The sequence below is a fragment of the Pituophis catenifer genome, unplaced genomic scaffold (genome assembly GCF_029215685.1).
Source record: "Pituophis catenifer annectens isolate HBS135680 unplaced genomic scaffold, rPitCat1.0.hap2 SCAF_4, whole genome shotgun sequence".
NCBI lineage: Eukaryota > Metazoa > Chordata > Lepidosauria > Squamata > Colubridae > Pituophis > Pituophis catenifer.
The window spans coordinates 75,114,479-75,126,939 of NW_027256884.1; the positions used below are offsets into that span (position 1 = coordinate 75,114,479).

A 12,461-nucleotide genomic window follows, 5' to 3' on the forward strand; every position below is an offset into this window, starting at 1 on the left:
AAGGAATTGACGGAAGGGCACCACTACGAGTGGAGCCTGCGGCTTAATTTGACTCAACACGGGAAACCTCACCCGGCCCGGACATGGAAAGGATTGACAGATCGATAGCTCTTTCTCGATTCTGTGGGTGGTGGTGCATGGCCGTTCTTAGTTGGTGGAGCGATTTGTCTGGTTAATTCCGATAAATCTTATAGTAAAAATTAATACTCCAAATTTTGATCCTAAATTTTTATACTCCAAATATAATTGGACCTTAATCCAGTTGTAATGTTTTTAAGATCAAAATCTTATTCACCTTTTTGTTGTTGTTTTTTAATTTTTTAAAAGTTCTTAAGCATGTGATTAATTTTTCTTTCACTAGCGTCAAAGCTAAATTCTACTGACAAACTTTGAAACTTATTTTTCTGAAGGTCTCTAATAACTTTAAGATGGTTAATAGGCAATTTTCAGAACTGATTAGAAAGCAAGGTGTTGCAAATGTAGTGTCCTGTAAAAAGCTTCACTGTGGTTGAAAACAAAATGGCTAATCCCTTTATGTCCCAGTGCTCAACCTACAGAAGACAGCTGTCTGGCAAATTCTTGATGAGCAGATCCATCCAAAGCACATATGGGCCCCTATTCTCTCTTTATCCAGAGAGATTGTGAAGAAGGGGTCTACTCATCAGTTCTTTGGTGCGGCCAATGGCTCTACTTTTGGGAAGACATTTTCAGTTTGCTATGCTTTGTGGAAGTCCCCTTGTTCTTGGCCACTTTTGAAGAATATGAATGTATGTGTGTGAGAGATTTTTGGATACTTTTGCTTTCTTCTCTTCATGAAAAATCTAGTGTAAGGATTGATAGAGGTAAATTAAGAAACAGATTGTGTTATAGTAATTCAGGAGTGATTAAATGAAATATATTCAGAAACTAAAACTCTTTCCCAAGATTAATAGCATAATATACCTTTCATCCATGTAGCTTTTTTATCACTTTTTGAAATACAGCACTTAGAATTTCAATACTAGGATTTTGTCATGTCACATTTCTGTTTTTAATTACAATGTTTTCTGTTATGATGTTGGAGCCTGAAGGCTTTACTTTATCTGGGTTTTTATAGAAAGGGAATGATATTTAATCCAGTACAATTGTGATCTATACAAAAGTACTTCTCTTTAAGATACTCCATTCCATTCCCACTTCATTTATTTTTCATTGTTAGGAAAGAAAACCTGTTTTAGGTTTTCTCTTCCTCTCACTCTTTTTAACTTTACAGCTCTACATACTTTGGGATTTATCTGAACAAGATGGGGTGAGGCATCACCTGGGAATTAATATGCTAAGGACTGACTGTTCTATTAACATATATAAAGATTCTGTGGTATTGTTATTAATAGATTTGTGATGAATATTTACCCAATAATCAAAATTAATGATGTCAGGGATAGAAGGGATGGGTTTTCTAAAATGTTTAACTGAAAGAGTGTTAATTTAGTCTTCATATTATTCATTGCCATTGTTTTCCCACATTAACTGCTATTTCAGTATTTTTTTAAAAAAATTTGTGTTTTCCTATGTTTGCTTTCTGGAATATGTAGTTAGATAAGCAGAAATTAAATAGTTCACTTGATTCAAACTATTCTATATTACTACTTGAGTAATTAGAATAGGCTATATGGAATGATGACATGGAGGGCCAACATAGATAGTTAAAGGAGAGGACAGTGTTCCTTAGTTCTGTTCTATACGGTTATAATAAATTTGGGAATATATTGTATATATATTGCATTGGGTTGTTTTATATCATTGCATGGGCAGTCAGATCTAACTATCTAGATCTTCAAATAAAATCAATTTAAAGTATTTTATTAATAGATAAACATTTTGCAAAGTGTTATTATAAATGACCTGTGAGAAGTGCCTATAGACTCAGAGAAGATAAATACAACAAACTGATTTTATCCTTCAAAATATCAGTTTTGTTCTGGGGATTGTTTACAAACATACTCGGCAAGCCAAATATTAGATCATATATTATATTTTTGCAGGATAGAAAACTGATTAATATCCAAGAATATTTAACTAAAAGTACTACTTATTTATTATCCTTTGTCTTTGCAAACATGGGAAGGGCGCAATATATGTAGTCCTCAATTTACGCCCGCAATGGAGCCCAAAGTTTCTGTTGTTAAATGAGACATTTGTTGAGTGAGTTTTGCTCCCATTTTATGACTTTTCTTGCCACAGTTGTTAAGTGAATCACACTACAGTGTTAAATTAGTAATCTGGATGTTAAGTGAATCTGGTTTCCCCATTGTCTTGGCTTGTTAGAAGAGCACAAAAGTTGATCACATGACATTGGGACACAGCAATGGTCATAAATATGAACCAATTGCCAAGCATCTGAATTATGATCATGTGATTATGGGGATGCTGCAAAGGTTATAACTGTAACTAGGTGTTCTGCCAAGATTTGGCCTCTCAACGCCTGATTATTGTTGAGGTTCTTCTGAGTCAGCCCCAGATGGCTGATTGTCTGCCAACTTTTGAGGCTGGCAGTTTCATGGATCCATTCAGTGGGTCTAGTTCTTCAGGTTAAATCTCTAACTGTCATGGCCCAGGACACAAATTTTGACTCTGGAGAAGCTGGTCCAGTTGAACCCATAGAATGAACCCATAGCAACACCAATCCAGGAATTACCTGAGTTTGATCAATCACAGGCACCAGCAGAACACTTGGAGCAGTCAAATGATGGGGCAGGGCTGATAAGGACTTGATGAGTGAAGCTGAGAGCAGAACAAAGATGCTTAATGTGAGTTCTTGCCAAGGAAGGGAGTAACTATCTTAACTGAAGATAGCTGTCTCCAGCCTGATTTATGATGGATCTCTGACCCATGTTTCCCATAATCTGACCCATAATCTCCATTGGAAACAATTGTCTGCTCTCTTGCTCTGGTGTGTGATTTTTTTGTAAATTCTGCTTGTGTAAAAATCTTGAAACTCTGGCCTTTGGACTGACAAAACCTGATTTGTCTATCTGAACTTCCAATGCGATTTTTTATTTCTCTTGTTGGTGAACTTCAAAATGACTGTTTATCTCCAAATTCTTTTACTTTTGGAAATAATTCTTTTTCTGTCTTTTTTGTGGTGACTTGTGAAGATAAGTATTCTGTATTTGTTGTTCTAATTCACAAAGGCAAGTTATTACCTATACCCCAAGGTGCACAACCTTTTGACTTGCTTGGGTTGCATTGAGTGAAGAGGAATTTTCTTGAGACTCATATAAAATATATAATATACAGTAGCTGATATATATATAAATCACATAATAATATTAAAAGTTTACAAACTTGTGGGGGCACATAACTGTATGTTGGACATGCCTGGTCTATACTTTATATTTTATAGTAATCTTTTTGCCACAACATTCTCAGAAGGTCTTTGCTTACATTTTCCTGTACAGTTGTGATATCTTGCCTATTCCATAGGATATTATCTGCCACAGGGAGTTATGCTTTAATTGCTCTTTTTCTGTTCTTCCTTTTGAATTCCTTTTGAATTTTTCTATTTGTATATTTGTAGTTTGCATTTGCTTTTATTTTTTTCATTTATATAATTATAAATGACTTGCAGAAGTTGAAAAATATATGACATAGCATCAAATAAGGCTTATTTATGCCTGCATATGATATCAATGGAGAAGCAATGACAGCCAAAACTTCTAATTGTCATATTGGTTGTACAAAAGTGGCAACAATTCTAGAGTTTCCGACTCCTAGTTGTTTAGTAGATAACACATGGTTGCCATATGAGAGAAATCTGAAGAATTTATAGAGGGAAGATTATCTCTGACCTCCAAAAGTGGCATATAGAACATTTGAAAGCACATGTGCTACTTTCTTAATTTCAAAGCCTGAGCAACTACATGAACACTTTTGATGAGGAATACCATTTCATCTCCACAGTTCCATTGAGGGGAGAACATCCAGATGTGCCAATATAAAACCCTTCCCGTGGACAAGACTAATTTATTTTTATTTTATTTATTTATTTGTCAAGCATATATAAGATAACAGATAAAAGTATAAACATAATTTGAATACATGAAAAGAGTAAGTAAAAAGGAATATTAGGAGAGGCACGCTGGTGCACTTATGCACGCCCCTCACAGACCTCTTAGAAATGGGGTGAGGTCAACAGTAGACAGTTTAAGGTTAAAGTTTTGGGGGTTTGGGGAAGAAACCACAGAGTCAGGTAGCGCATTCCAGGCATTGACCACTCTGTTACTGAAGTCATATTTTCTGCAATAGAGTTTGGAGCGGTTTACCTTGAGTTTGTATCTATTATTTTCTTGTGTGTTGTTGTGGTTGAAGCTGAAGTAGTCATTGACAGGTAGGACATTGTGGCAGATAATTTTATGTACTACACTTAAGTCAGACCAAAGTTGGTATAGTTCTAAGTTGTCAAGCCCAAAATTTGAAGTCTGGTGGCATAAGGTATTTTATTGCGGGTAGAGAAATGGAGGATTCTTCTTGTAAAATATCTCTGGACTCTCTCAATTGTATTTTTGTCCGATGTGCAGTGCGGCTTCCAGACAGATGACCTGTATTCGAGAATTTGTTTTGTATACTCTAGTTAATAGTACAATATTACCAGAGAAGAAGCTACGCAAGATTAGGTTAACAATTCTTAATGCCTTTTTGGCAATGTTGTTAACAGTGGGCTTTGGCACTTAGATCTTTAGAAATGAGTACTCCAAGGTCTTTGACAGAGTGAGGATCATCTACAAGGTCATGTCCATCTAATTTGTATTTTATGTTTTGAATTTTTTTGCCAATGTGCAAGACAGAGCATTTGTTGGTTGAGATTTGTAGTTGCCACTTGTTAGACCAATCTGTCACATAGTCAAGGTCTTTTTGAAGGGTAGTTACATTGTCGGTGGTGTTGAATAGTTTAACATCATCAGCGAAGAGAATACAGTTGCTTTTAATATGATCGCAAAGGTCATTTATGTAAAGTATGAAGAGTGTTGGACCTAAAACACTGCCTTGAGGAACACCACTTGTCAGATGTAAATGCCTTATTCTCTAATGTGTAAATAGTATATGAACGGGGTATCAGGGGTTAACTTATTCTTCACTTCTTAATATATTCATAATTCACCACTCCCATATCTAGCTCCTCCCATTGTATATATAAGGAGCTGTATGCACCCACTTCCTTGCTTCTATCTGTGAATATTCAGTGAATATAGAATGCCTAATGTAAATAAAAGGAGATATATTTAAACCTTTAACTCTTGCTAAATTTATTGAGTCTGATCCTGAAAATATTGCAACATGCTGGTAGCAGAGGATGGTTAATTGACTCAATAAATACTTAAAAATGTCTAAGAAAGATAGGCCCAACACCAGGGCATACAGCAAAGAAATGGAAACAGAACAAGAAATAATCAACGAATCCACGAACGCGATTTCGAGAGAATCCGAAGAATACACCACTGAAGACGAAGAAATAATAGATGAAAATGATGATCAGGAGGAAATCGAAATAGAGAATAACAAACTCAGGTCAGAGATATTAAAACTATTGAAGAGCCAGAAGAATGATGAAAGCCTCATCGCGAACCTCCAAGATATGCTGAAGAACAGCGGAGCAGCGAGAGAGAAGCACATCACTAATGAAAAATCAAAAGACCCAAAAATAGTGAGTGATATGACTGCAGAAAAAATTATTGTGAAGAAGAAAAACGGTGATCCCGCGCGAAATTTTGAATGGCAGCCATCTTGGTTTCAACAGACCTCCAGGGTGAGCGAAGCAGAGCCAATCAGAAAACTCAATTCAAAATTTCTGGCGCGAAAAACATTATCAGACAACGAAAACGAAAAAGAAGATTCAAACACCTCAGAAGAATCAGAATCAGAAAGTGAAGGTGATTCAACAAACAATCAAATAAAATCAGCAATGAAAACGCTTTTTGCTGCATTTGGGCCAAAACTAAGAATTACAAAAAAGCTAACGAAGAAGCGAACGAGCAAGCCAATGCCTCAAGACCTGCCCGCTCCCATCCTGACTACGAGAGCGCCGACGCCCGAACCCAGAGAGCCCTGCCGATACCACCCCACGCCACAGACCGAAGCAAGCACCAACGCACTCAAAAGAAGAGGAAGAGCAGCCGCCATCGTCAGGACTCCCAAGATCGAGCCAGAGACCGATTCGTCTGAGGAGGAGCAGAACGAGCGAGCCGCAACGAGGAGAACCTCTCACGACGACTCCAGGGAAGAAATGGACAACGCGCATGCGCAAGACTACGCAGACGGTCCGGGAAGACATGAATTGACGAGAAGACCATGCAGGCTCGTTGCGAGCATCCCCACGCCGTTTTGTAACTTTCTGCATTTACGAGACCACGGACTACCTCAGGTTGTAAGTAATGGACCTAATAATGTCGGAAATTTACCCAGTGACTTCCCAAAGCTAAGGATAGATGGCATTAATTTACAAGAATGGTATCAGCAGCTCCAGGTTGTCTTTATGAAGGAAAACTTACTGTTTTTTATCACTAGTCCCCCAAAAAGACCTTGGACTCTAAAAATAGACTGTTTACACCATAGAGCATTTTTCTTATTAATATCTAGTGTATCTCCTGCAATGTATCACAGCATTAAGCAAAATCTGACTGTTTCAGAAATTATTCAATGCATGTTCAATTTGTTTCACAGTGACAGTGTAGCTACCACCACAAGGATGTCTAAAGATTTCTTTTCATCTAGGATAAAACCAGGGGTTTCCATAAGTGAGCACTTAATATCTTTAAACAAAATAAGAGCTGAACTGCATTTAAGGGGGGAGGTGATTTCAGACCAAACAATGAAAAGTGTTATTATCAACTCACTTGATCCATCATGGGACAATTATATGTCACATTTAGACACAATCAATCTAGGATACTTATCCATAGAAAGTCTATCCAATAAATTAATAGCAGAAGACAATTCAAGAAGGAATCGTTCTAACAATCACATAGAACACAAACCATATAGGAAAGTAGCTTTCCAAGAAAAATATAATGAAACATTTAAATGTCATAACTGTGGATCCAGGGAACACAATAGAAGAGATTGCCCCAAAACTTCAAAAGAAAGACATAGGTCTGAATATAGAAACAAATACAATTATAGACAGTCTTCCATGGATAGACATAGATATAGAAGCCCACCAAATTACAAAGAGAATAGAGGGGGCAGAGATAATTCTAAGGATAGAAAATCTGGTTCACTGAATGGATTAAATAAACAAGACAACACTAACATACAGCAGAATGAGAACAATAATTGGCTTATTGATTCTGGAGCAACTAATCACACCACTAATAACAAAAATATATTGTCTTCATTTGTAGAAGATAAATTTGTAATAAAGGTAGCTAACCAAGAAAAGGTTCAAGTATTAGGTAGAGGGAATGTAACCTTGCCTGGTCTAGGAAAAATAGAGGGGGTATTGCTAATACCTGAAATACCTCATAACATACTAAGTGCCATAAAACTAAGTAGAGATTCTGATATTAACATTGTTTTTTCTAAAGGAAAAGCGACTTTGGAGAAAAATAAAATAGATATAGGCACTGTGATGATTAAAGGAGGCCTACCTTATCTAATAACAAAGGAAAAATGGTTGCATAACATTGATTCAAATATGGAAGATTGTATTGAAGTAGATGATGGAAACATTAGCAACAGTGACAATGATGAATGTAAAATATCTCATGATCACAAAGATGCACACAATAAAAAAAAACCAAAAATAGGTAAGCCAATTCATGATGAGTGTGCTCACATCTTACATAGGAAGTTAGGACATGCCAGTTTTCCTGTAGTACAAAAAATGACCGAACACGCAGAAAGTGTTAAAATAAAAAATTGTGAAAACTATTTGGAATGCTCAGTATGTAAATCTACAAAACTAAAAACTAGCCCCAGGCCAAGAAAATCTACTAGATCAACCAACAAAATTTTTGATTTAGTACACATGGACTTAGTTGGTCCACTAACTCCTTCAATCACTTATAGAAAACGTTACTTCTTGACCATAGTAGACGATTATAGCCGCTATGGATTTGTTTATACATTAAAACACAAAGATGAAACCTTTCAAAAATTTAAAGAATTTTATAAACGCATAGAAACACAACACAATATCAAAATAAAACAAATCATGACAGATAGGGGATGTGAATTCATGTCTAAAGAATTCTCCCAATGGTTAAAGGACAAAGGAATGTTACATTACACATCTAGTCCATTTTCTGCGTTCCAGAACGGGATTGTAGAGAGAAAGAACTCAACATTACAAACCATGATTAGATGCACATTGGAAGATGCTGGCTTAAGCAAACAATTCTGGTCAGAAGCCCTACATTATTCCAATTACACACAGAATAGAACCTGGTCCAGCATTGTAAATAAGACACCATATGAAGTGATGTATAATAGGAAACCAAAATTGGCACACATGCACATATTTGGAGTCACTGCAGACGTACACATACCTAAGCAATTAAGAAGAAAGGGAGAAAACGTGTCCAGAAGACTCAGATTTATGGGATATGAGACAGGCACTAAAGGGTACAGATTCATTGATAATAATAACAAATTTATAGTCTCCAGAACAGCTGTGTTCCATGAACAGGCCAACTGGTCCAAAATACATCTTAATGAAATATTTCCAAGTAACAATAAAGATACAAAATCTCAAGAGAAAGGGACTATAGAAAAGCAAAATATCAACAAATATAAAAACAAAACCAAAACATGGATAAATAGCCAACACAAAATAAAGACAGACACACTAACAAAAAAGGAAGCAAGATATTTGCATGATAACAATAGTAAACCTGAAAAAACAATTAGAAACACCAGAAATTAGATGCCTAATAAATACAAAGATTATATAATGCATATGGATGGTGAGTCAACGACACCTAATACATATGAGGAAGTGTTAAAGCTCCCTCGTAAAGAAAAAGAAAAATGGGAATTAGCAATGAAAAAAGAGATGGAAAGCTTACAAGAATTAAATGTATTTACACCTGCAGTTGCACCAAAAGATAAAACAATTATTGGTACCAGGTGGATATATAAAATTAAGAACTTAGAGGGAGGCAATACCCTATACAAAGCTAGACTAGTTGCACAAGGTTATGCACAGAAATATCCAGAGGACTATACTGACACGTATTCCCCCACAGTAAGAACTGAGAGTGTCAAAACAGCTCTAGTGGTAGCATCAGCACTCAATCTCGATGTATTCCAATATGACATACAGACTGCGTATCTACACGCAAAACTAGATAAGGAAATATATGTAAGAGCACCTCACAGTCAATACACAAACAAGAATGAGACTTGGTTGTTAAACAAGAGTTTATACGGGTTAAAACAATCTGGTAAACGATGGTATGATTGTTTAGTAAAAGTACTTAAAACCATGGACTTCAATGCCACCACTGCTGATAACTGTTTCTTTGTCAAAAAGGGTGATGATTACATAGAATTTGTATTGATCTATGTGGATGACATTTTATACATAGGAAAACATAAAGAGAGAAGAGAAACTTTTGTGACTAAGCTAAGTGAACATTTCTCATTGAAATCTTTAGGCAAAGTAAACAAATATCTTGGTGTTCAAATTAATAAGACTAAAAGAGGATTCAAACTTACTCAGAGAGATAAGATCATAGAGCTCTTAAACAAATGCAATCTAAGTGATGCCAAACCTTGTGATACTCCTATGCAGACTGATTTTCTAAGAAATGCTGATGAATCATCCCCTGAATTCAAAGATAACACATTTTATAGATCAGTCATAGGTTCACTTCTTTATATATCTAATTGGACAAGACCAGATATCGCTTTACCCCTCAATTTATTATCCAGACATGTCAGCAAGCCAACAATGTACCACTGGGAAGCTGTTAAAAGAATATTAAGATATCTGAAAAATACACTAGACTTTTGTTTAATGTTGGAACCTAACGATAATAAAGAACCAAAGCTTACATGTTACACAGATGCGGACTGGGCTGGAGACACCTCATGTAGAAAAAGTACATCTGGTTATATATTCCTCTTAAATGACTGTCCAGTTTACTGATACACTGGTAAACAAGAATTAGTGGCCACTTCAACGACAGAAGCAGAATATGTTTGTTTATCTAAAGCTGCAAATAACCTTGTATGGTTTAATGATTTGATTTCAGATGTTTGGAAAAAACCTGCTTTGCCTTTTGTTATGCATGAAGACAATAAGGCAGCTATTGAAATATCTAGATCTGACGCCATTGGACAAAGGTCCAGACACATAGATATAAAATTTAAACATGTGAGACAATTATCTCAGGATGGATTTATTAAAGCAGTGCATTGTGAAACTTCAGAACAATTAGCTGACATATTGACAAAACCTTTACCTTCTAAGCAGCATAAATACTTAACTTCTAAGTTGTATGTTTTGTACTGTCCTGAATCTGAATGTAATTGGTGTTGCATAACGAATCGGCATTTAGAGGGGGATTTGTCAGATGTAAATGCCTTATTCTCTAATGTGTAAATAGTATATGAACGGGGTATCAGGGGTTAACTTATTCTTCACTTCTTAATGTATTCATAATTCACCACTCCCATATCTAGCTCCTCCCATTGTATATATAAGGAGCTGTATGCACCCACTTCCTTGCTTCTATCTGTGAATATTCAGTGAATATAGAATGCCTAATGTAAATAAAAGGAGATATATTTAAACCTTTAACTCTTGCTAAATTTATTGAGTCTGATCCTGAAAATATTGCAACACCACTATTAACAGGTACAGGATTTGATAGAGCGCTTCCTATTTTGACCACTTGTTGTCTGTTTGACAGGAAGGCAGCTATCCATTTATGTAGGAGTCCAGAAATGCCATAGGATTTTAGTTTTAGAAGTAATTTGTCGTGTACCACTGAATCAAAAGCTTTACAGAAGTCTATATTAATTAAGTGTACACATATTTGGGAATTGTAAAAAGAGGGTGTGAACTCACTGTAGCCAAGATATCCAAAGCATTGATTCTTTTTGTGAGTCAAGATCTAAAATTTTCTGCTTGGGCTCTCTCGAGATTTTGTGCAAGTCTGGTATGAATATAAATTTGGGGGTGGGGGGGAATGAACTTACAATGAGCCAGGTCAGGTCATCAATTACTTGTTTCTTCCAAGAAGACTAGTGTCTGTGCATCAGAAATCCCAAATTTGTTGTAACCGGTACTTAAACTAGCAGAGTCATAATCAAACCCAACCTGACAGACAGACAGATTTTAGCTAGAGAAGTACATTAACAACAAAATATGGAATATCGAATACAGTTTCTAAAATTTAGATTACGCAACTTCTAACACACAAATGTCCTTGGAAGTGTAACATTAAACACCATACAGCAAAACACTTAGTAGCACTTTGGCTTTAAAAAGTTTAAAAATTGCTACAGGCAAGTAATTGTTATCCTTACAGGTTGCAGTTATGAAAGCTATTATTGTACACTTGCCTTGGATTTGATAGGCTAATTGGTTTTTTTTCCTGCTTCCCTTTTCTTTTGACTTGACATTTTCTCTTTAGTATTTTAAATACCGTTGAAAGTTTTACTGCTAGCTAAGGCAGATGGCACTATTTCAAACTTCTTTGCTCCTGATTAAAAGTCTGTTTAATATGAATACTTTTAAAATTATTATGATGATATCATTTTTATCAAATTGTCATTTTTGAAATCTATATAAAATGCATTGATTAGTCCTAGAATTGCCATAAGATTTATTGCTGGTTTTATTGTTACTTGTAGTTGTATATTTTGCAATACTTTGGTTATTACATTGGCAGATAGATATCAATCAATATATCAATAAGATGATGATAAAAATAAGTCAAATCCTTCTCACTCCTTTAGTCTTTCATATAGTTTTGTTTGCTTATCAGCATCCTTTATGTGACCATACTGTCAGAACAGTAGTGGGTTTCAATTTCGGCCGCTACTGATTTGCTTGTGGGCGCATGTGCGCTTGTGCGTGATGCTTCTGCGCATGCGCAGAAACGTCTGGGTGGGTAGGTGGAGCCTCCCGCCGCCACTGCTACCGGTTTGCTCGATCCAGGGCAAACTGGTAGCAACCCACCACTGTGTCAGAGTCTGTAGCTAACCAGCCAGCATACAAGTAAATAATTCAGCAGGATTCATTTATAGAAGAAATTTCTTTATATACAGTAATATAAAATATGATGCATGTATACAATACCTATGCAGCTCTTGAAGCAGTAGCAAGTACAAGGACAAGAAGTAGAAGTAGAAGCAAGGACCAGAACTAGAAGCAAGCTTATATACACAGAACAGTTAAGCTAAGCCACACCCAGGCACCAAGCTGTTTTACATGGCTCTTAGTCACCAAACTGTTCCCCATTGGCTGATTT

At 36.0% G+C, this 12,461-nt stretch overlaps 1 protein-coding gene across 2 annotated transcripts in view; it reads left to right on the forward strand.

The window, feature by feature from the left end:
• The window catches only part of DSCAM (DS cell adhesion molecule), a 320,113-nt gene that overhangs the window by 124,073 nt on the left and 183,579 nt on the right, over positions 1-12,461 (forward strand). The gene's annotated exons all lie outside the window — the stretch shown is intronic.